Raw genomic sequence first — 24635 nt, forward strand, 5'->3', positions numbered from 1 at the left:
GGGCTGTATATGTCACCAGGTTCTCGGGATGCTTTGGAAAAAGGGCTTTGAAGGGGTGTGCTAAATATTTACTCATTATAATAATATAATAATTATTATTTATTATATAAAATATAATGATAAATTAATAGTATAATAATACATTGAATACATTATCAAAATAATAAACAAGATATATTAAATTAAATAAAATTGATAAATTAATTAAAAGACAAAGGCTAATACTGCAAAAGGATAAACAAGAAGTCTGAAGTAGTTGTAAACTACTTCCCTGTATTTAAATTAAAAACGATGAGATTGACAAAGACTGTAAATGGTGCAATTTCTACTACATTTTTTCCCCTTCTCTGTTTAATTCTGACCTCACCTAAGTTTTGTCTCTCAGCCATCTGGAATAAGGTTTTCCCTGTTGTTTTGTATGCAAGAGTTGATTGGGACAACCTTAGAGGCTGAGCAGCAGATATCATAGCAGATTGGGAACAATATACCTGATTAAAATAAAAATATCTAATTCCATCCTTGTACTGGTACAGCAGTCAAGTCTCTTCCCCTGATGTTCTGCTTGCTACAGAACATCTCACTGCAGTTTGCTTTTTCAGAAACAAGGGTACAGAAGTGGGATCCCTAAAGAAAAATGCTGAATTAATTTAAAAAACCTTAGTATCAATTCCACCAGATGAAGGAAAAAATGGTGGTGTCTTTAATATCTAAGAATATGTAAGTAAAAGGAAATCTGCAGAGAGAAACAAGGAGGATACTATTTTTGAAGGTGTATACATTACTTGTAGTATTCATCACAATATGATAAATGTTGATAGAGAAAATGGATAGGGCAACCATGAAAATTAAAGTATATCAACTCAAACAAAAAAGTAAGCATATTCTACATGATGAGAGAATAAAAACTATGATTCCAAAATGGGAAATAAGGAAAACACACCAATACATTAAAAAGGGTAAAGAATCAGTATTTTAGGGTAAACACAGCCATTGAATTATATCAGAGGGTATCCATTCCATGCAGTGAAATATATTATGCAAAGGCTTTTGACCTTTAAGAAAATATGTTGATGATTTTCCTCTGCATACAGAAAAATGTCAGCATAGGTGTAAATAAATGTCATTAACTTAGGTTTTGTATTCATAGTATGTCCACAAGGACCAAGATGTGCTGGTATTCAGACACCTGAATGGAGAGCATGTGAACCCCTCATTAACCCTCCTGGTTCACCTGAGTGCTCAGGCTGTCTCAGGGATGTCAGTGTCTCACATCTCCTAGAAAATGTGCTCTTATCAGGCCTGTGCAAAATTAGGATGCAAAATTCCCATGTGTGGTCTTATTTCTAAAAGTGTATATATCAAATATATTCATATCAGGTTTTGAAGAGCTGCTTTCCCAGGGACCTGAAGAAGTCCAGTTTCTATTTTCTGTTTCCCTAGCTGAAATGTGTTTATTTTGTGGTTTTGTGGTTTGGTGTCAAATAAACCCCAAGCAGCTGTTTGCTCACACTCCCTTGTGGGAAAGGGAAGAGGATCAAAGGGTGAAAGTGAGAAAACTCTTGGGTTGGTTCAGTTGCTGTAAAGAAATGCTCTTCCACCAATTGAATACCTGCATTGCTGTGATTCACATTTGCATCAATTCTCTGCTTAGTTTCACCAAAGGCTGAAAGGAAATTTGGTGCTCTCAAGGTCCTGGAAAGCAAAAGTGATGGTAATTTTTAAAGAAGCTGAAGGGCTGTCTGTCCTGCTGTTCCAAAAATGTCTCTTGATCCAAGCAATGCAGTCCAAAAATACCTTATTTCAAGAATCTGCTAATGCTCCTCTATATTTTCATCATTTCAAATTTTGGAGATATGATCCATTTCATTATTCATTGATATGCTCTAGTTAAGTAACGTAAGAATATTTCCTCCCTCCTGAAAAAAACTCATAGTATGCAGCTTTTCAACATTTAAAAATGCATTTCTGTGCTTTAGTTTTAAAGAAGTTTTTCTCAGAACAAATGCTGTTTCTCTAATACTAACAATGAGCAGAAATAAAAGCCTGTGGGAAACTTAGATTTCATCAGTATTTTCATACAATTTAATGATGATTGATTGCACAAATTGTTGGGAATTGCAGGCACTCAGCATATTTAAAATATAGGTCACTTGCATAGATGTAGGAGCCAAATTTAGGCATCCAAGCTGAAGAAAAATTCATGAGGGTGCTTAATTACATCTTGCCTAGTAGCCTGCTCTGGAAAGCTGGATGCTCAGAGGGTGATGCCTACATCTCATTTGGATCTTTGATTTCAGTGGCAATACAGAGATCAGTAAAGTCATAAAAGTGTCTGCAGGATTCAATCCAACCAGAAATGTCCTCAAAGTACATCAGATTGCACCAGGGCTCATAATTCTGCTCCCTCCCAGTAATTTTCAGCATGCTGCCTGGCACCCTACAGTTCTACATTACAAAACTGCCTAAATACCCTACAAGTTTACTGGGAGAACTATGCTGGGATTTTAGGGTTTTTTCTCTTTAATAGCTAATTGACACATTTTGTACTTTACATTTGAGAGACTAATTAGGAACTCAGCAATACAAGACTTTATAATAGCTACTTTGTAGGCATTTTTACACTGTTATATCTTCCAGTGTATGATTCAATATGAATTTAGGTTTGAAATGCACTGTGAAGAAATGTTTTCCTGTACTGGCCTCATTTTGAGGCATTAATAACCAAACCATTCACTCTACATTAAGAGTGTGGACATGATGGCTTTCAAAATAATGCATTTTACCTTAGCTCTCCACTTAGGTCATGAAGCCTACTCAGTTGTGAAGCAGATGAAAATAGAAATACTGTCCAGAAATATTTTTCTAGCAGGACAATATGGGGTTTAGGCCTGGTCAGTGTGCATTTATGAAAGTCAGGTGCTGCTTGCACTGCCTGAGCTCCCTTTATGACAAGGTGACCTGCTCGGTGGAGGAGGGAAAGGCTGTGAATGTTGTCTGTCTAATTAAGGGATTAGACACTGATTTTGTCACTGATTTTTTGACACATAATTTTCCTGGAAAAACTGGCTTCCCATGGTATGGATGGGTGCAGCCTGTGCTGGGTACAAAACTGGCTGGATGGCTGGTTCCAGAGTGATCAGTCTCTTCTCCCAGGAAACAAGGGACAGGACAAGAGGAAATGGCCTCAAGTGGTGCCAGGGGAGGTTTAGTTTGGATCTTAAGAAAGGATTTCTAAGGTCAGGCATTGGAACAGGGTGTGCAGGGAAGGAGTGGCACCAAAAACCCTGTGGATGTGGGTCTGAGGGCATGGGTGAGTGGAGGACTTGGCAGTGCTGGATTGACACTTGGACTCGATGATCTTGGAGACCTTTTCCAGGTTTAACCATTCTATGATTCCATGAAAATCACTGGAAAGTGTGGTCTGGAAACAACAGATGTTGCTTGGAACATAAGGAAATTAAGTGGATATAAGGAGAAGTTGATAAAAATCTGAAGGACAATCTGTCACATATACTTATAAATGTGTATGTCCATTTATACACACACACATATGCAGCTGTGGGTAAAATGCACCCATATATGTGCAAAACCACTCAAAAATACAGCAACAATATGCTGATCTCTCTGAATTAATGCATTTTAATGAATACTTGTAAATATGTTTAATTTTTAAGTGTACAGTACAAACTATGAAGTGTAAAAAGTTTCAGTGAGTTCGGTGATGAATCACTCTCTTTTTCTTATAGGGGCATATGAATTTACTATTTATTATGTCATTTGGTTGTCCTGAAGTCAGTTATTTCTGTTAGTTTGATACTCAAATTTAGAATTATTTCTGACACTGCTCAGTGCCATTGGCAATGGCTCTGCATACTTGTACTGCAAATCTGGTTTTGGAAATAACTTAAAATGGATTTTTTAGAGTTTAAATTGTAATACCAAAAAATCCTTAAAGGTTTTTAGAGTTTGTATTTGGATAAATGTCAGAAAGTCAATCTCAGGTGAATTCTTTAGTGCAGAACCAAGCTGAAAATGGCATGGTTGAAGGAAACTTCAGAGAACCCACTTTAATGAATGTTCTGTGGCCATCCATGCAGAGCAGATTGGATCAGCAAAGTTCAGTGCTGTGTTCGTCCCTATTTTATTCAGAGAATTCTGAGTACACAGCGGAAAAATTTTAAGAAAGGAGTAACCTTCAAGATTTATGAGAATATTACATTTTGCCCTTCCTCTCAGTCTTGAGAGTTCAAAAGGTGCTGCTGCAGAACATGACAAATCAATCTGCAGGTCAGAAATAATCCCTCAGTGTGCAGCGGAGCTGAACCTCCGTGCAGCTCTTAGCAGTGATTCCAGATTTTGGTGGGGCAGATCCTCTGTGGCTGCATGGAAAAACCTCTTCTCCCATTCTCTGCCTGGTGACAGAACTGCTCTGGCATCAGCCAGGAAAGGGATAACTTGTAGTTTTGAGCTGGTTCAAATTTTTTGTAAGATACTTGTCTGTTAAAAAAAGAAAAAAAAGAAAAACAAAATACTTGGTTCATCAAAATCAAAACCTTCCTCAAGAAAAGGTCAGCATTAACAAATGTTCTCCCTCTAGGAAAAAAGTATCAAAAGTTGTAGAAACTACTTGTGTTGCTTATAGCAGACTTAAATGGAAAATAATTTCCTGCTCAGAATTTAATTTTGAAGGCCAAGTGAATGGGTGATAAATTGTTAATGTTTTAGAACTGAGTCTTCTCCTTAATAGACACAATTTTATTTTTACTTCTTAGAAATGTCATGTTTTTGCCATTCTCTATTGTAAATGGCTCATTTTATCAAGACCACACTCCAAGAAATTATTTCACAGAAACTCATGAGCAGGAGAGGGGAAATCAGGCTGACACAAGACTCTCAAAGAATCTGATGGATGTTAGCTACGAGATCAAAGTACTACTTTGAACAATATTTCTGCTTTCATTATCTGTTCCACTTTGAAATTTAGGAAGGGGAACAAAAAGAAAAAAGAAAGAAGGATTTGGGGTTTGTTTTGCAGGGCTGGGACTTTTTAATAAAAATGACATTGGGAAAAAGCCCTCTAAAGGAACCACCCAGGTATCACCTGATGTGCAGCTAAACCAACATTTCTGATTTTTGGAGACCCTCAGATTTGATTCTCTCCTATGCATTTAAAATTATTCTACAGCTGTCCAAGAGTAAATTGGCTGCAAGGATTGGAAAGGGCTGGCAAGTGCAGGCAGGAATGTGTAACAGGGAAATTTGCTGATTAGAAAACACTTTTTCACACTGAGAACAATGTGATATTATGTACTTTCAAGACGTCAAAATAAAAATTCTGGCAGCTGAGTGCCAAATGCAGTTTTGTAAGAATAGGCTCAAATGGAATGAAGTCTTCTTCTAAGTCATTCTTGTACAGCTATATAAATGCTCTTGATAGCTTGATTTTTATTTATTTTGCACTCAAAAGGAAAAAGGACATTTAAGAAATTTTCATATTTACTATATGAGGGTTTTTGTCCTCAAAATCTTTTACTCTGCTACTGTAGACCTGCTTGTTCTAGCAAAAGTTTGTGAAAAGAGAGTTTAGAAAATGAGTACAATACTAGATAATTACTGAGAACTTAAACTCACATATTTAGTAGAACTTTTCCTTCAAATATTAACTAGTTTTGACTCAGTAAATACCATTTGATTACAAATTAAATGCATGTTCCCACACATTAGTTGTCAATTATGGTTCATATAGTAGACACAAAAGTAATTACCTTCAGAAGAAGAGAGGTTGTAGGAGACAAAAATAATCATGTATTTCCATGTCACAGGATGCATTCTGTGTTAATCTTTTCTCACTACCTACTGCTTTACTTGTAAGTAAATGACCAATGATTTCCATGCAAGAAAGGACTAGCTCAATCTCTTTTCCCTTTAAAAGAAGCATTATAGATTTATTTAGTTATAAATTCACTAAATGGAAAAATTAAGAAGGCAAATGATGCATACAGCTAAATTAAAATGAACTGTGGGAGAATCATCAAAAATTAATGTGCCTTAAATTTCATTCTAAGTTATTTGTCACTTGTGGTAGTTCTAATTCTAATTCAGGAAAGCAAACAAATGAACAGGTTAAATAAGGTAAACTAAGGCTTTGTTTTACCTTAAATGACACAGTGATATAAAAGAAGCAGCATCCAAACATGCACTGTTATTGGAACTTTGTATCAAGGCACAATATTATATCAAGGGATTAGGACAAAACCTTAGAATTCATGACAGGGCAATTGAGTGCAAATTGCAGTCTGGAGTTGCAGTGTCACTTTGATGGACTTGCTTTGTTTTTATTTGCTGTACCTGAGAATTTTATTAGCAAGTGCGAGATTGAAGTAGCAGATTTTGCTGTTGAAAGCAGCTTTATGGGAGAGTTTTACAATCCAAGACAGATTTTCAGAAGTGTTTCCTGCTTTGATGAAAAGTTCCAACATTTCAGTGGCCAAATCCTTTGCATTAGAGGTGAAGTGCTAAAAAATGGAATTTTGACACTTGGAATATGTCAGTCTTCTTTTCAGCCAGGAGGGCAGGGGCTGTTTCTTGTTTGACCATGCAGCTCAGGGGCAGAGGAGGAGCAGTGCAGAGGGAATAATTATCAGCATGGCATGGCATGAGTGAAAACCAGGGCTGGTGTGCAAAACTGGAAATAAAAGGGAAGTGCCAGTGCATCCACTCGCTTGAAATAAGCTGTTGGTGTTCTCATGGCACTCCAACTCTGCACTTATATATTTCAGAAGTAAAGGAAGTCAGCATTTGCCCCCTAATTTTGTCTCAGATGGATGTTTAAAGTCACCTCTTTACATGTGGCCTGAGAGAAAAAGAGTGGGATTGTGGGCAGAGTTCTCAGAACTGAGAAGAATTCCTTGGTCATTTCAATCCTGAGGGGAAACAGGAGTTTGCTGAAGATGCCATGCCCCCAAAGCCAATATTTTCACCTCTCTCCAACACTGCTCTAGATTATCCCTGTCCAGTCCACTCATCCAGCCACATTTTGCACCTAAAGTTAAGATTAAAACCCCAAACTGGAATTGTTGCTAATTAACAGGAGGCCCTGATATGAAACACAGGTTTTCCAAGGACAGCCTGTATTTCCCATCCATTTCCCTAAAAACCATGGCTCAGGGAAGAAAAGCAGCAGGGAAGTACCAAGCAATTGTTTTCAGCTGCATTGGTTTATTTCCTTTGGAAATTTTCCAAATCTTAGAATTCCAAAGTTTTCATTGCATCAGCAAATAAGTGGAGAAGATTTTCAGATTTTCAGTACTTGTTGGAAACAAACCCAAACCATAAACTCTAAGCAGTAAGCACATTCACCTAAATATTGCTTGAAATGACGATGATGGCTAAGGCAGAGAATTACAAAAAAAAAAATTGCAACTCTGTAATTATAACCTCTCTTTTGTATAACAAGTCTTTTCTAGATACTTCTGTGATTTCCTTAGAATGTATTTTAGCTGTCATTTAGATTAAAATTATTTAGACTGATGGCTTATGACAGAAGTTTTACATCACATACAATCTTGATGCATCTTATGTGTTAAAGGAACTTGTGTGTTGTTGCTTCTGTTGCCTGAATAAATGCCTTGAACAGTCTTTCAGTAATTTAAAAGTGTGTCTCTCATGCCATCTTCTGAGGAGCTGGTTGGATTTTCAAGTGCACAGCAAATACTTTCAAACATTTATTGTAAAACTCAGAATTATAACCACCAGCAGCATTTCTTTTTCCTTGAAAACATATTTACAAATGCTATTTTGAATGAACTGAATGAACTCTGAGTAAAGTGCTAAATTTTAGAAATATTGCAGATATATGTTTCTGAAGGGCTGTGACAAATTGCCCATATCCTGCTACACTTAGGTTTAAAATCAGTTTTAGTTTCAAAAGTATTCTTTATATGGTATCCTTGTAGGTATTTATCATATTTGCAGCCAGAATATGTAAATATTCCATGTCTTTTTTATTAGTTTCTCTACATACTCTCAATCTTGATAATATTTTGTTTCTTCAGCGCCCTGAAACCCCACCCAGAGGATTCATGGCTTACCTGGATTTGTTTTACTCTATACTCCAGTAGTAATCAGACACCGTCTTCCAAGGAACTTGAAAATTCAAGTTCTCATGGAAATGATGGTGCCCACTGGTGCTGCCCTGTTCAATCCACAAGTTCCCTGCTGAGTAACCTAAACCAAGCCTGCAGGCTTTACACACAATATTTACAGTAGGAATAGTTGAGAAACTAATTCTGTGTGAATAACTTCCTTCTGTGGCATTACTGACCACTTTTATAATATCCTCCAGGAGATGAAGGAAAGGCTTCTCAGCAACTTGGCATTTGGAATTGGAATTGTGCTCCACAAGGAGAACAGAATCACTGACAGCTTTCTTATTTTCTCACTAACCCATTAGTGCCCACTGCTTATGTTGGATAGTTTCATATGATTGTATAGGAATTTAGTTTGGAAAAAACAAAATCTCTGAAGATCATCTGGTCTGAACACCCACTCAGAGCCTAGGTCACTCTGAGCTTTTAGATTGTTTGACAAATTAAAATTTGAAAATCACCGCAGAAGGAGATTTGCTAACTTCTTTGGACATAATGTTCTAGTGTTTGATTTTCTTTCTTCATGTCATTGCAATTTCCTCTGTTGGGATGTCTGCATGTGGCTCATGGGTCTTGCAATGTGAATGTCCAAGAAAACCTTTATTTTGAATTAGTGTTGGCTTGCCTCTTGGCAAAGCGAGAAAATTTTAGTTAGGAATTATTTTGCCATTATTTTGTACTGTAATTGTGATTTTGAATTTCAAGGCAAGGGTGGGGAGAAACCCAGGGCTGTGACCTCATAGCCATTTTGAAAAGAAATCTGAAATTCCTGATATCCTACAAGCCCATAGGTGTGTCTTCACTGGTAGAAAAGCAATGCCTCTGTAGAAACACAGAGCAGATGGGATTTCTGATCTCATTACAGCACTTTGAATCAGTTCTATGGAAGTTTTTGTGATGAGAACTTTTGGCAAGGAATTTGCCACACCATAGGTAGTATACATGTGTTTGAGTTTGGGGTTTTTTATGTTGATTTTATTCTTCATATAAATATGTTTGATGTGTGGTAAAAAAAGTTGGCTTTTCTATATCAGAGAACAGGGAAAGTCATCAGGCATGACTAATTACAGACTCTAATGCAGTGCTGTAAAATCAGATTCCGCTGGCACCAGTTTTCTTTCAGTCATCAACTTAAATATATGTAATACATACACCGTCCTGGAAATTTAAAATAGTATTCACTTCTCTTCAGTGGTTAAAACATACTAATTGATCTTTTGGTTTTTTTAACATAATTTGTTCTTTGCTTCAGATTTATCAGGGATTTTTTCAGTTTTTTTCTTCACAGCTTCCCAGATTCCCATATTTCCTCAGTGATGTTTTTGCTTTCTAACTCTGGAAATTTAACTTCTAGGGGAAGTATTTCCTGTCCCTATTTGCCACTCTTAACACTGCCTTCCACTCTCAGCTAATTTTCTGTGTTAAATGTTTCAAAAAACTTCAGTAAGACCTTATTAAGTTAAATCCCAGTTGTACTTTTTTTATTGAAACTAAGAAGTTGCAAACATTAACCACAGATGGAAGTACAATGACAGAATATCATATGAAAATGTTTTAGGACATTTTAGGCAAATAAAATTTGGTGTTATTGTTGTACCCACATTTTGCACCTGCATTCTATTTTAAATTTCAAAGTAAAGCAGAAAACTAATAAGCTAGCTATGAAGAAAATAATTTTTTTAACCCATTACATTTTCAAACCAAGTACTTTCTTTTTTTCAATGTCAGAAGAGATGCTTTTGCAATTGCAGTGGAAAGGAGTAGATAGCAACATCTATTTTTCCTTCAACTTTCCAAAATAAAATATCCATATGCTCACCAGTCACAGATGTTACAGGCAGAAATGGCACACAGCCTATCAGGCTACTTAATACAGAACATGGTTGCTGTTCACTTTTCCAATAATTTACTGTCCTTATCTCCTATTTGAGTAAAAATGGAGCATTAAATCTTCCATTTTTATGAGGATCACATCAGAACACTAACAGTAGTATTCTGTGCAGCTCCAATTTTTTTTATTAGAAACTTATTATGAACCAAATTTTTAGAGCCTTTTTGTCTCTGCTTGTGTCAAACTTCTTCCTCAAAGATATAAATTGCCCATTACCACTTCCAATATCTTGTATCACTTAGGAAATACAGGTTTTATGTTGCTCCAATGCAAGGCAACAATTATTTTTCCCTGTGTCTCTGTTCAATTTGTCATAAACTTCTCCACCATAGTATACTGTAATGGCTTTGACAATTTTTATTATGTTCTGCACTTTCTCAACATTCCATGAAAGGACATTATAAATCAAAGCTTTGCACAGAGTTTTTGTTATTTGGCTTGGTTTTTCTTTTTCTATTTTTAGCCAGTATGTAGAGTTTTGGGTTTTTTTAAAGTAGATGCATAATCTTTTTAAATTTTTATTTTATTTTTTACATATCCTCATTTATCTAAAATAAGAAATTAGACAATATATTCCCAGGTATTAGGTGTCTAGTTTGCTAACTTCATCTAGAAAAATCACCTCGTTGGAACTACATTCTGAAATGAAGATAAATCCTTTCTAGCAATGCCAGTCCCACCCCAAATTCCAAAGCCTGCATCATCTTGTGGAAGATCTGAGTATGGGGAAGAAATTTGTGGTAATTTTCTTCAGGGGTTTCTACTGGTTCTAACAGTTGTTAAATGAGTAAGACAGGGTGAAAAACTGAACACATGAGGATCTGGTTCTCCATTAAGGATCTTCATAGATAATAAAAAATCACATTTGACAGGTACACAGCTGTATTATTATTTGATTATTCCAGAGCATGTCTTTCTTAGAAAGGAGTTTTAACACATGACCTCATGGAAACCATGGTAATCAAGTGATGATTATGGTAGTCAGGATTATGATCTTTATGGTCCCTCCCAACCCAAACAATTCCATGACTCTGTGTCTACATTAACTGATCTCACAGTGGGAACTGCAGGACTGTATTCATCCATCACAGCCCATCCACCTTCAGGGTTACCTAAGTACCTTAAGAAAATTGTCAGGTTTGTAAATAGTTGTTATTTCTCATCTATGACAGTCAGTTAGCACTGGTGGTCACCTTGGGCCAACCTGTGACTTGAACAAGAATTTGTTTCTGAAAGGAGATAGCAAACATGCAAAAAGAACTTCAATAAGAGGCTCTCAATCCCTGGGCAGGAACTAAGCTAATAGACTTTTTCTTGCCCCACACAATATAATCACATTTCCACAACAGTGTCTCTTAGTTTGTTTTTATGTAGTATTTATTTTTAGATGAATGGTGGACTTTAAAGGTTTTCAAGTTGATTTTCTGGGCACTTTGCATTATGATAACATAAATTTTTACCTCTTAATTTACCCACTGTCGTTCTTTCACATTTTTATCCTTGAAAATTTTACTGCTCTCTCCTCTTACTCTGACCACCTTTTAAAACCCATTTTTGAGTTCATTTACCTGATGTCTTACATTATGTGGCCCCCTGGTGTCTTGTAAGGCTGCAGGATATTTGAGGCAATCCCTACCAAGTGTGCAGCAGCAGTTAATAGCAATCAGGAGAGAATCGATGAGTGTATTTTCACTTTGAGGTGTCCAGCCTGTTTTCCTTTAGTTTGTTTTGTGTGGGAACTTACTCAGAACATATATACATTTATTGATTCACCTGCCAGGGCTGGCCATGGGATGATGAATAATCAAGGCTAAATAAAGGAAATCGCTTGAAGTGGCTAAGTGGAGAGTTCAGAAGGTCAAGCAGGCAGAAAACCAGTTCTAGAGGTTTCATTGTGAGTGTAGGTGTCTTCTCTGCTGTTAATTGGAACCAGTATTTTGGTTTTCTGCTCTGCTTTTGTAAGGGCAAACCCTGACCAGAGTGATTTGACTGATATTCCTTCTGGCCTGTGCTGCCCCGCAGTAATAAATGATCAGTTTTGTGTGAGGCTGAGGGATGTAATTTGCTCTTCTGTGCCTGCAGAGCTGTGTTAGCTAAGGATGGTACTTAGCCAAACATTAGCAGCTTCATTACCTCCTTACAGGGATTAACTTTATGCTACATTGCAAAGGTTTTACATGTTTCCTTTGTATTTTAGAGTCAATGGTAAGATCAGAAAACTGTTAAACACAGTGATTCCCTCGAATTTTTTTCAGTACATAAGAACATCATTGCTGTTAGCACAACACGATCCTCCTTTTTTCCTTGTGAGGAAATCAAACCATCCTTTTAAAGTGCATTTACTCCCTGCTGCAACTGTACTGAATTAGGCAGCTATCATAAGTAAAGCAGTTCAATAAAACCCTTTATAAATAGGCCAGCTTTAGGTTTATGTTTCCACAGGCATGAAGAAGAATTACAAATGACACTAGAGCTTGAACACCAATAGCCTGTAGCTAATTATAATTAATTTTTGGTTTAACAAATATTCTTAGTTATATGCATAAAATTGACAAGAGCAATAAAAAGTGGTATGTTAAACTCATAGTTTAGTACTGAGTTGTATCTAGGGGGTTAAAAAAGATCTATCCATATAGATATTTGTCTTTATGAACAGTGGGATACTAAGGAAATCAGAAGACAGAAAATGGATATCCTGAAAGTCATTATAACCAAATATGGTGGGTTTTGGTTTGTTGGTTTTTGTTTTCACATTAAATTCAGAAACCCAGTGGAAAAGAATGTACGTGGAGATAGGAAGAAGCTCTGAAGGTGATCAAGATTCAGTCTTCAGGTGGCAGAGCCAGGAGCAGTATTTGTTCAGGCAGTATTACCACATACCTCCAAAGGAGCCTGAAGCTTGGTAAATGAGAAGGCAAAAGTAATGATCCTTTACATCTGATTACAACCCTGTTCTGCAGGTGTGGCAATTCCTGGGGAAGACAGTTGTAATTCTGGTTTAGTGTAACAAGTGCTTGCAGAATCCCATCCCAATGAGATTTTCATCCTTGTCCTCCGTTTTCTGTTATGCATTTATACTGAGAGTGGTCAAACCTCCAGTGAAAAACATATTACACCTTGAATAATACCTCTCAAAAAAAGATATAAAGAAAGGAAGAAAACTTTCTAGAAAAGTGGGGATGATCTACAGGTTGCTGGGATTTTAATTCTATTTTCTTAGAATTTGGGCATAATCTTGTATGTTGATTTGGAATAGAAAGAATTTGGTACTTTCACAGAATTTATAAATAATTGCTGGGTCTTCACTAAGAGGCTCAGTAGAAGTTAAAGTGCTGGCAAACAAGTTTTGGAATGCTGCTGCTTGTCCTTCTGGGATTGCAATAGAATGTGTGGCTGAGTAATCCAACAAATGTCACTGAGCCACAGCTCCAAAAGAAATTGAAGCAGAACCTGCTCCCCTCTCCCCATATGTAAAGGTTCAAAGATTACTGCTATGTCATTTCCAAAGGATGGAGGTTTTTTTATAAGCTCACTTTTACCACAAAATAGAGGAATTACACTCAATGCTCAATAGCACTTCCCTCTGCCTCTCGTGCTCTTGAGTGTGCCAAGACCTCAGTTATTGAGAAATTCAGTTGTCTGCTTTCTGTGGAAATTATAATTTCTTTGCTAACAGTGCCATATAATGGTAAACAAATGCTGGAAAACAATCTGCAGGGAACTAAACATCCACTAAAGACTACTGGCTCCTACACAGTTGTGAATGAAATAATCCATTATCTCAGATCCCTGCAACTAACTTTTGTTTAAAAATGAATATTTAAATCTGCATCAGAGCACAATAACATTTTCTGTATAAAAAGGCACTCTCGGGATAGCAGTTGAGAACTCTGCTAGACTTTTAGCAAGTTCAGTGGCACAGGAATGGCCTCTAACTGGGAAACTTCTTGGAAATAAGAGCAGGTTTGTTCAAGAAGAGTAAACTTTGTTTTCTGTAGTGTAATGCCTTAGCAAATTAACTCTGTTGGCTTTAAACTATTCTTAGTTTAAATCACCACATTTAATACTTTCATTTTTTCTACCCTAATTTGAATCCTGTTTCCCAATATCCACCAGTGCAGTGGCATCTGTTGTTACATGTTTCATCGACTCCATTCATTGCATTCCACATCCATAAAATGTTTGTCCTGTGTCAGGATATAAACACATGTTTTACTTAGTAGATATAGAATAGAAAATATGGGGGTTTTGATCACAAAAAAAGCCCCAACTGAAAATGTATTTTTTTTTCCTTAGGGTGTCTGTTAGAATATCAAGTTGGTTTTGTTTCCATAGTAAGTTTAAAAAATAATTTGGCTGTCAACTGGATAAACACTTGTATTATTATTTTAATCTGTATTTTACATTAATCCAGCTCTTTTTTTTCACTTTTAAAAATTGATAGTGATAAAGTACAGAATTACACGTGCTTAGTTTGGACTTTAGCTCTTTCTACTTGGCTTATTAGGCTGGTTTTAATACCTGAACCTAATCCGTAATTACATTAACCTTGTGTTGTATTTTGTATTGCCCTTGACTTTATCCATAATTGACTTTTCTCCAGGAGACAGAATTACCTTGCAAGTACATGAAAGTCAGAACCAAATTTGGCTCCATGAATATGGAAAGGAGTTGTGCTTAGAGAGAGTGTTACATTGACCATGGCAGGGGCTTTGGTTCAGCCTTTGTGGGCTTTGCCATGAGTGTTTCTGTGTTCCAAGAGAGAAAAAAGCTTTTATTTTGTTCTGAGACATGGCTGAGGGGCTTTCTTGATTATTTGAGGGAGGGGTAAGTGGAAAAACGGATGCCTTGTGAAGGTTGACCTAGAACAGAGGCTGAACAGAGTTAGAGAATAAAATAGGGATTTATTAGAAGGCCTCCATGTATCCACCTTGGGCAGCACAAGAGCCCAGCCAGGGCTACACCCAAGATGAACCAAAATGGTCACAAAAATGGATGACTGGTCATGAGGTCTCACACTTTTTTTTTATAAATTCTGCTCCATTTGCAGATTGGAGTTCATTGTTCAATTCCAACTTTAGCCCATGCAGTTTCGTCCTTCTTGTTTTTCTCTCTTCAGTCCACATTGTGCTCTTGGTGCTGAGATTTGGATCATTTGTCCTTGGTGCCCAGCTGGAGCAGGAATTGTTTTGTCTCCCTGCTCTGTGCAGAGAGCTCACCATCCCCTAATATGAAGCTCAGAAGCACACACTGAAGCAGAGCAGAATCTGAAAAATATAAAAGCTAAAACTTGAGGCATCAAAACAGAGCTGGACATGGTGATAAGTGCAGAGAATCCTTCCAGAATTTGTTTTGCCTTTGACTGGGCAATTCAGAGAATTAAAAAGGAAGGGGATCCAGGATATCTGATGAAGGAAGTGCTTAGATAAAAGGAATAATAAATAGAATTGAGGTTTACTGAGGATGCTAGCTGTCTGAGAGATGATGGTGATTATTATTATCATCCTTTCTAGATGTATATTCCAGGTGGATCCACATAGTTCTAGACATGAACCTAGACAGACATGCCCTCATGAGCAAATAGAAGTTGTTCTTTTCTGAAGGCCAAAACATCTTTACAGTATTTCCTTGCCATTTTCTTCATCCCCAGTAACCCTTGAGAGATAAGAGGAGCTCTGTGTGCTTAAAACAATTTACCTGGTGAAGGAGGCCTTCCTGGTGAAGGAAGGGTGTCTCCTCTGGAAACTTCAGTCTGGCATTTGTAGGGCACAGAGTTCTTTCTTTTGTGATGCTTCTGAAGGACTGGAGGGCTGCTCTGTTGTGAAGTCAAGAACAACAAATAATCCTGAATATTGTAGGTTTTGTGAGGAGAAACAGTTTTCATCTCTCTGCAGCCTTTCAGATCAACTTCTGATATTTTCAGATCCAGCCAGGTGCTTTGAATTGTCAAAATGAGGCAGGTGAGGAGGAAATGTGTGGCTGCTGTGAGTGGCACACAGTGAATTTTACTGTCTTTCAGTAGACTGGATCCTTCTCTTTACCTCCTTTCTTTTGAGTTCCCATTCTTGTGACATTGTCTTGTCCCTTGTAATTCATCCCCTCTCTTTAATTATTCACCCTTCATTAATACATATTTCTATGACCAGTAAGAGTGAGACAGGAGAATTGATTGGCATGGCACCTCTGAGGCATTTAAACCAGTCTGCTGCCTCCAGACTGGCAACCTGTCATAATTTTAATGTTTCATGCATGGAGGACATAATAGTGCTGTAAAAACACCACCAAAGTTCATCTCTTGGCAGAAGCTCAGCTCTTTGCTAAGGCTGCTGTAAAGATCAAGAGGAAAGCTCTTTGGGAAGGTAAAATTGACACAATAATGTCACATTTAAATTAAATTCATTATTTGCTGGAAATAATGAGAAATCAGAACATAACAAAAAACTTCTGGGGAAGGAAGGTTATACAAGAAATCTAGAGAAAATAAAGATCTTTTTCCCAACCTTAAATTGGCAGGAGAGGTTTGTATAAAATGAGATCTACAAAGTATTATTGAGCTAGATGATACTGAGAGGCCCTCCATCTAAATACCATAATTGAAGAACAGCATGTACCTTGGGAATATCATGTTATTGATTGCTGGATGCATATTCAGTCATTGGCAAGAAGTGCAGCAGTGACTTTGGGAGATGCAGGGATCATTTAATTTTTCTCAATATATGATCCTCAGCAAGAGTTCCAGTCAGGAGGAAGTGTGGGAATCTGAGCCTCCCACAGCTGCAACTGGGGTGCAGTTGTCAGTCAAATGCAATTCAAAATAAGAATTATTAGAGGATCACAGGTACTACAGAATAAGTTTTATTAGACTTAGTAACAGAAAGCTTTGTGTGGCTCCTGGACTGATAAAATAGCCCAGTTTTGTTTGTGGGATTTTGAGATGTTACACAGATGTATGGTGATGCACTCCAGAGATGAGCTACAGATCATTTAACTCTGAATCTTTTTTTACCAGTAATTTGACAATTCACAGATCACAGTGAGGGCACCAAGGTGTTCAGATGTCAAGGGACATCTCTGATGTCCAAAAAAACCTGTACTTAAGGTCAGATATAATAAACATATAAAAGAATGCAGTGTTAGTACTCAGTGCTCCTCAGTTCTCAAACCCATTTTTGCTGGTTTGGTTTGGTTGTTTTGTTGTTTCTTAATAAGATGAAAAGCAAATCATCCATCCTCAGTATTTATGTCCGTTCCTCTCTAAATTCTTGATGTAGCCCTTGCTGTTTATATTTTTCCCACCTCTTCTTTAAGCATTTTCTGAGTTTGCAAGTCTTGCACTCTTGGCTTTGCTGGAGACTGAGGTAACCAGAGCCATTATAAAACCTCAGCGGTGCTGCTCTCATCATCCACTCTGGGACGCTCTACCACTCCTCTGGTTGTTCCAGGGAAGAAGTAGACACGTAATTAATTATAAGAGTCAGCATCAGCACAACTTATGGCAGTTGTAGTACAGTGCATGGAGGGAAATTTTAATTTTTATGTGTTTAAATAGCCCCACAGTCTTAAAAATATCAAAGCTTTTGGTATTTTAAAGACTTTCAAGTGCTTTTATGTCTATGAATAAAAAGACAATGGCTCTTACCACACCTGCAGTGTCCAGATAGACTGAAGATAATAACTATTGCTGAAAAGTCTGTTTAAATTTGCAAACTCATTTGTGCTGTGTGCAATAATGGACATTAAGTGCTCTTTGGAGCAGGCAACCAGTGATTTTTCTCTTGACATTAAAAATGGAAATCATTACTATTACAAATGATATTAAATGAGCAGATTTACATTGCACTAATGCAAGCTGGTTTGTGCATGGAAATAAAAATCCATCTAAGACCACTGTGAGCTGGTAAGTGGGCTTGACCATATATTTGAAGTAATGCTTGATTAATTTTTTCTTAATTACATGGTGAACAAGGCTGTCACAACAGTACATTAAAAAATCTTACCAAACCTCCCCACCCTCTTGGACACTTACAGAAGTTTATTTAATTCTGTTAATTAACAAAGAAATGGACAGGGATTATGAAAAGTCAAATTTACTGTGTTAGAGTGCTTTTTTACTACAAAAAGCTATAATTTTAATATACCTTTTTATACATAATATACACTGTGATATTATTTTGTTCTATTGCTAATGAATATTGGTCATTGATTGTGAAAATAATGAAGTCTTACTAAGGAGATCTCACTGTAACATTTGCTGTTTCATCTGTGAGTACAAAAGGGACTGGTCTAGAGACAGACATTTGTGCTAATGTTTGCATATTTTTAAGATGTAGCTTAAGGGGCTTACAGGACACTAATTCAGATTTTGGTTACTGCCATGCCTTTGTTTTAACAGAGTGATACAGATAAATCAGGAATGGAATGTTCCTCTAGTTTTGAAGGAAATTATTATATTGGAAAACATTGTCATGAATAGAAAGGGAGGATGAATGTAACTTGGAGCTGAGCAGAACTGGTGGGCTTGAGCAGAAAAAGAAGGAATAGGAAGGTTCTATTTAATAAACGAGCATGACACCTTTCCACTACCCTGCAAACATGGTATTAAGACATATTCAGGGGTCCAGCACACATTATTCTCACCCTAAAGCCTAAGTTAGCCTTTAAAAGGGTGAAGGTCTGTGTTCAGTCTCTGGTCAGGAATCCCACTATCCCTGCTTGGCCCTGGAGAAGGCAGAGTATAAATACCATGGATATTTTAGTACTGTCAAGAACTAAGCTGCAACCACTGCTGACTAATATTGTGGGAGCTGCTGTTCCTCAGCTGGATCAGTTAAGTCACTTAATTCTTCTCCCATTAGAAAGGATTTGTGTGACCTTTCCTTAGGAAAATATTAATTCATGCAGTGTTTGCTGTTGGACAGAGGAAATCCATTCAGTTTGGGGAGGCACCTTTGAAAGAGCACATTTTCTGCTGTCTTCTGCAAAGCAGCAGATGATGCTGCATCTGCTGGAGTCAGAAGACAGCAGGGAGAGAAAGCAGCCACGGTCTCCTGCTTTTCCATTCACTGAAATCAGTCCAGTAACCACAGCAGTAACATAACTGTGCTAAAATAGAAATTTATACTCTTCAACTCTGCTTTGAATGAATGAAAGCCTGGATGTGCAAAAAGCTGTGGTCATAAACGTTTCAAAATGAAGGCCTGGAATGCTAACAAATAACACATATCCATGGTTTTTGTACACTTCCAGGAACAGTGACTCCACCACTTTCCTGGGCAGCCCCTTTCAGTGCTTGTCCACCCTTTCAGTGAAGAATTTTTTCCTTCTAGCCAATCTAACCTCCCCTACAGCAACTCAAGTCTGTTTTCTTGTCCCATCACTTGAGACAAGAGCTCAACCCCCACATGGCTACAGCCTCATTTCAGGGAGTTGTAGAGAGCAATAAGGTATCCCCTTAGCCTCCTTTTCTCCAGGCTGAAAAACTCCAGATCCTTTAGTTTCTTCTCGTAAGACTCCCCATGTTCACATCTCTTTCTTGGACAAGAAGTTTTTCTTGTTGTTTCAATTTTAATGAATTCAAAGGTGTGTGCAATTAAGAGTAGCAAATGCTCCATAAAGCATGAAACCCCATTGGGTGGCAGAGTGTGCCATCCTTGCAGTGTGATGCTGTGTGGATGGTAAAGTGGGTGTCAGGATGCAGCCAAATTCTTTAGCCATTAAATTGGAAAGGATGTGCTGCTGCTCAAGCCTTTTTTGTTGCAGCTGTGCAGAGCTTTCCCAGCCTCTGCTTTTTCATGCAGAGGTGAGAAGCAGCAGAGGCAGATGGAAAAGTAATGTATTTTTTTCAGCCTCTAGAATTAAGGAAAAAATATTTCAAAGACTGTATTCCCAAAAAGCCAGGAGACTTAAGGAAATATTTGATTATGGCTTCTCTCTGTCTTTTAATGTTATTTTCCCACCCATCCCTGTTTAGAGGCAGTTCTGAAACAACAGATTCTGCCTCAGCAGCTTGGCAGAAAGCTGTTTGAAAGGTGAGTGAACTGCCTAATTAGGAGAACACAGTTTCCACTTGCTGCTCTTCAGCATGACTGGGGAAAGTCAAAAGTGTGCAGGGTACAGGTGCCTGGTCACCCACGTGGTCCATGACGTGGAGCGTTGCAATGAGAAGAGAGCTGGGATGCAAGGCAGAAGTTCTGGACCTTTTAATTATATCTCATGCATCAAGTTGTAGTTCTGTTGTCATGGAAACTGCTTTGCCTCTCTGTTCTGCATTGCTGCCACTATGAAGTGCCAGGCACTGCAAGAAGAAAACCCAGGGAAGGATCCAAACAATGCATTATTAAATAGTTTTAATATTAATAGCATTGATTTGTCTGATTTGGCATTTACCTTTCTTCAGATGAGGTAACCTAATGGTTTCCTCTGTGATGAAATAGCTTAAGCTATGCATTTTTAAAACCAAAGTATTATCTTTCCAACTTTTGTTTTCTGTAATTTTGAGAGTCTGTCACTTCTGAGAGCTCTGAAGTCAAGATAATCTACTTATTATTTGGAATGAGCTACCAAGGAATCACCTGGGGTGATTAGAGAATGCAAGTACAGCTTGCAGCTGTTCAGAGCTATTAAAATGGGGGATTTTTCCTGTGCATAAATTCCTTTGCTCACATTCCTAAAACTTGCTTGTCTCCATTTTTGGAGGTCCATTTTGGGTGCCAGTTGCCAGTGCTAACACGTTAACAAGCAAGGTGCACTCTGAAGTTGGATTAACAGGAAGAAATTTCTAAGCAAATCGATTTCAGTTTTTAGTCAGAATTAAGAAGAAATCTTCAGATGCACGCTCTGATACGAGCATGGATTGTGGAGACACCTCAGTGCCCCCAACAATAAGGGTCTAATGCCTTTCTTTTTCTAAGGTTAAAGCATTTCATTCATCTATTATATAGAAAATATAATATGTGTATAATCTGCTGGTTTTAAGGCTGGAGTAGTGCTGACAGTACCCAGCTGTTAGAAATTATTGCTGCCTTTTCTACCCCACATGACTTCTGTGCATGCTTGAAGAGGAATAACTTAATGCCTGTTGTGGTACTCACATGCCTAAGTAGAGCACAAAAAAATGAATTATCATGTCCTTAAGAGAAGGAGGGCAAGTCTGGTGTGAGATAACCAGCATTGTGTTTCACTGGAATGAATTTTCAGGAAAGCTTTGAAGAGCAATGTATAACAATGCTTGAACTGAAATTTCCAGATATCATCACATTTCTCCTCCATTATTGACATATTTTATCCTCCTTCTTCCTCTCTGTGGAAAAACTAATATGCAAAAGGAGCCATGCCAATCTCACTCAAATATATTAATATAATGGGCTAAAATAGAATAGCCTTCCTAAATAACAGAGAAAATGAGAAAGCTTTAAATTAAGCTATAGAATATAGAAACAGGACTGCCCATACAGGAAAAAGATGTCCTGCACCAGGCTTTCATGGAAGTTATGACACAAAACCCAAAAATACAAGATTACTGAAACAAACTGGCATTAAATAGGAATGTTTTTAGGCTCTAATATTACTCTAATACTTGTCTTTCTTTATTTTTTCACAAAAAGGCTGCATTTACTTTGTTGTTCATCTGTATCTGGGCAGATTTGTTCTGTCCCTGGTATTGCTGTAAAGAAGTCAGGAATAAGGTCAGAAGTCAGAAATAAGTAAATGCTTACTGCATTCCAGCCAGCAAGTAAAAGATGGGAAAATGAGTACCTGACTTTCACAAGACCTCAAAAATAGTCTGAACAAGGGAATGAATGAGGGAATTTCAGCTCCCAGCTCAGCCATGAGTGCCACATAACTCTGCTGGTTTGAAAGTGTCATGGTTCAGCTGCCTAAAATGCCTTAATATCCTGTGAGGAAGAAAAATGGCATTTTTAAACAGAGGTAGATTTTCAGAAAAAGTTAGGACTTCAAATTTAACAAAAATTTTTCTCTGAAAAAAATTCTTGTCATTCCTAAGAGTTTCCTCTGAACTAATTTCCATAAACACTCTCCACTATATTTTCTTCAGAAACCTTTATTTCAAGCTCAAATGGAATCTGTAAATTTTGCACTAAAAGGCTTTGGACTCTTCTCTTTGGTAGTGTGAAAGAATAAATCAGATAAAAGAAATAAATCAGATCATGGAGGAGTTAAATGTATTTTGGGCAGAGGTTAAGAAGTTATTTTTTTTCAAACAATCACCTTGAGATCCATGTGTCTGCTGGTGGTAAAATGGAACTCCTCAAGGAGTGTGGTTGGCAGTCACAAAGCCATGAGGAAAACAGAGCAGGATGGCAAAACTTCATCTGTCAGGACTAAAAGTATCCAGAAGGGATTTAAAGCTTACAGGAGCATGCAAAGAACTTTTTTTTTCTTCCACCAATATCCAATTTGAACAATTTAAATCCTATACCAATAAATCCAAAATTATGACTGCCCACTTATTTTTGTCAAATTCAACAGCTGCTAATATTCATAGGTCCCCTAAAACAGTTTTCATTGAGAACTGGAACATTTAGTTTTCAAGTTTATAACTTTTTTAAATAAAATTGAAAAGAGATTTTGAAGATTTGTAAATCACTTCTTGATGTTACTAATTTACCGATTTGGTGTATGTTTTACAGTAAATTATTTAACCTCACTAGACTTTAGCCCACCATTGGTAAATTTGGATTGATGACACTCCTCCACTTCAAGCAGGCAGTAGCATTCCCACATTTTCCATCTCTAAGTCTTTTGAGGATAATTGCTTTAAAACTTTTAGGTATGGTACAGCAGGGAGAGCTGTCACCTCTGTGTGTATTTCAGAAATGTAGAGAAGTTCATCAGATAGGCATTTGAAAGACTAAATAACACATCTTCTTCTTTGGGGTGCAGGAGACTGATTGACTGGACTTGTCTTTGTTTGTATTCCTACACAGAGATTTGCTATAAAGATACAAAATTTTACATAAAAAGACCCAAAATTCAGTCAGAATAATTTCAAAAGTCCCACACCCAGGGCATATGTTTAGAATTGCCAGAGGAGCAACATTGATTTTCTTGTTTCCAGAATATTCTCTTTAGCTCCTGAAAGAATTTAAATAAAATGAAGAAGAAATGGAAGTTAAATGAGTAAGGACTGCTTACTGAGATCAGTTTCAAACTCAGCTCAGTCTCCAGCAGAACTGTTCTGGATAGCAGAAACATATTGAATACTTCTCTCTTAACTGTATTTTTAATGCTGAAAATACATAAAAGATCCATGTGCTTATATCCTCTCCTGATGGTGTGGATGAGTGAGGACTCAAAATGAAATACATCTGTGCTTTGTAAGGTTTTTGCCAGGACTCGGATTTTCTCTCTTTAAACGTGCATAAAATCCACAGGTAAAGATTTTTTTAGAAGTCATCAAATCTGTCCTCAGATTCATCTCATCCTATCCCCATTAATACCTTTAAATTTGGTTTCAAGAAAGCAAGTTTTGGACTATAGAACTGTTCCATATGCATTCTAGAACTGGAGGATTATGCATCAAGTTCTTATTTCAGCCCTGGAATTGTCTGTAAATGAACCTCTTGTGTGTTCTTCTGGTTGCACAGCAGTGTCATAAATTTTTTAATGCACATTTCAAAATGTGCAATGCCTAGTATAAAATGTAAAAATGTCTGTAGAGAAACCTGTGGCCACCAGCTATTGTAGTTTATAAGAAGAGAATTAGCTACTTTAGATTTTTTGTTTTGTTTTGTTTTCGACAGTTATTACTCATCACAGAAGACTGAATAGTCTCGTGGTTCTCCTTCAGTATTGAAAAGTAATTTAATTTATTGTTCTGTGCTCAGTTGCATACTCAAAAGCAGACAAGAGAGAAGTCACTTAAAGCTCTTTTTTTTTTCCTGTCATGGGAGTATTACTCATGCACTTTTATCTGTACCCACTATCCTGCCAGCATTTTTTGCTAAAAATCTTCCAAGGGGTAAAAAGATGAATATTTAAATACCTATGAAGTTTTCAGCAAAGTCTTCCTGATAGCTGTGGTAAATAATACAGTCATTTAAAGCTTGTGTGCAGGAAAAAATAAAACCACCCAGTTATTTTTATTCAGTATCCTATGCACTTTACAGTACAAAAAGTATCTAAGATATTGTGCTAATTTGATTTTATTTTCCTTAGACATTTCTAGCCTTTACAGGAAGGAACAATGAGGTTTTATCTCCCTGGATGGGTATCTGGCATGGAAGTCAGATTGCTTATCACTTTCTGGCTTTTCAAGAATGACATCATCTCTCTGTTTCTCAGTTTCCTAACTGAAAAGGAATAAAAAAGGGGATAATGATACTACTATGATAGCTACTAATGAAAAGTATAATGTTATGGATAAGTATTGTTAATTTTTCCCCATTATTTCTTTCTTGGGACTATTTTCTTTCTTGCTGCTTAAAAAATTGTCAGTGAGCAGAAGGATTTTGCTCGGTGTGTTGAAAAATATTTGCATTTAGAGTAGGTGAAGAATCAGTGATCTAGGGAAAATTTATGAATATTTCTTGGTGTGATTGTTTAATGGATGCAGTCTGTTTAGCTTCCTGCAGGCT

At 37.1% G+C, this 24635-nt stretch overlaps 2 long non-coding RNA genes across 4 annotated transcripts in view; both read left to right on the top strand.

The window, feature by feature from the left end:
* The window catches only part of LOC135295043 (uncharacterized), a 332142-nt gene that overhangs the window by 184102 nt on the left and 123405 nt on the right, over positions 1–24635 (top strand). The window lies entirely within an intron of this gene.
* LOC135295046 (uncharacterized) overlaps positions 11122–24635 on the top strand; it is a 45682-nt gene continuing 32168 nt past the window's right edge. Inside the window, exon 1 of the long non-coding RNA XR_010357095.1 lies at positions 11122–11175. This is a non-coding gene — a long non-coding RNA (uncharacterized LOC135295046). The remainder of the gene's footprint in view (positions 11176–24635) is intronic.

Source organism: Passer domesticus, chromosome 2, assembly GCF_036417665.1.
Source record: "Passer domesticus isolate bPasDom1 chromosome 2, bPasDom1.hap1, whole genome shotgun sequence".
Lineage (NCBI taxonomy): Eukaryota > Metazoa > Chordata > Aves > Passeriformes > Passeridae > Passer > Passer domesticus.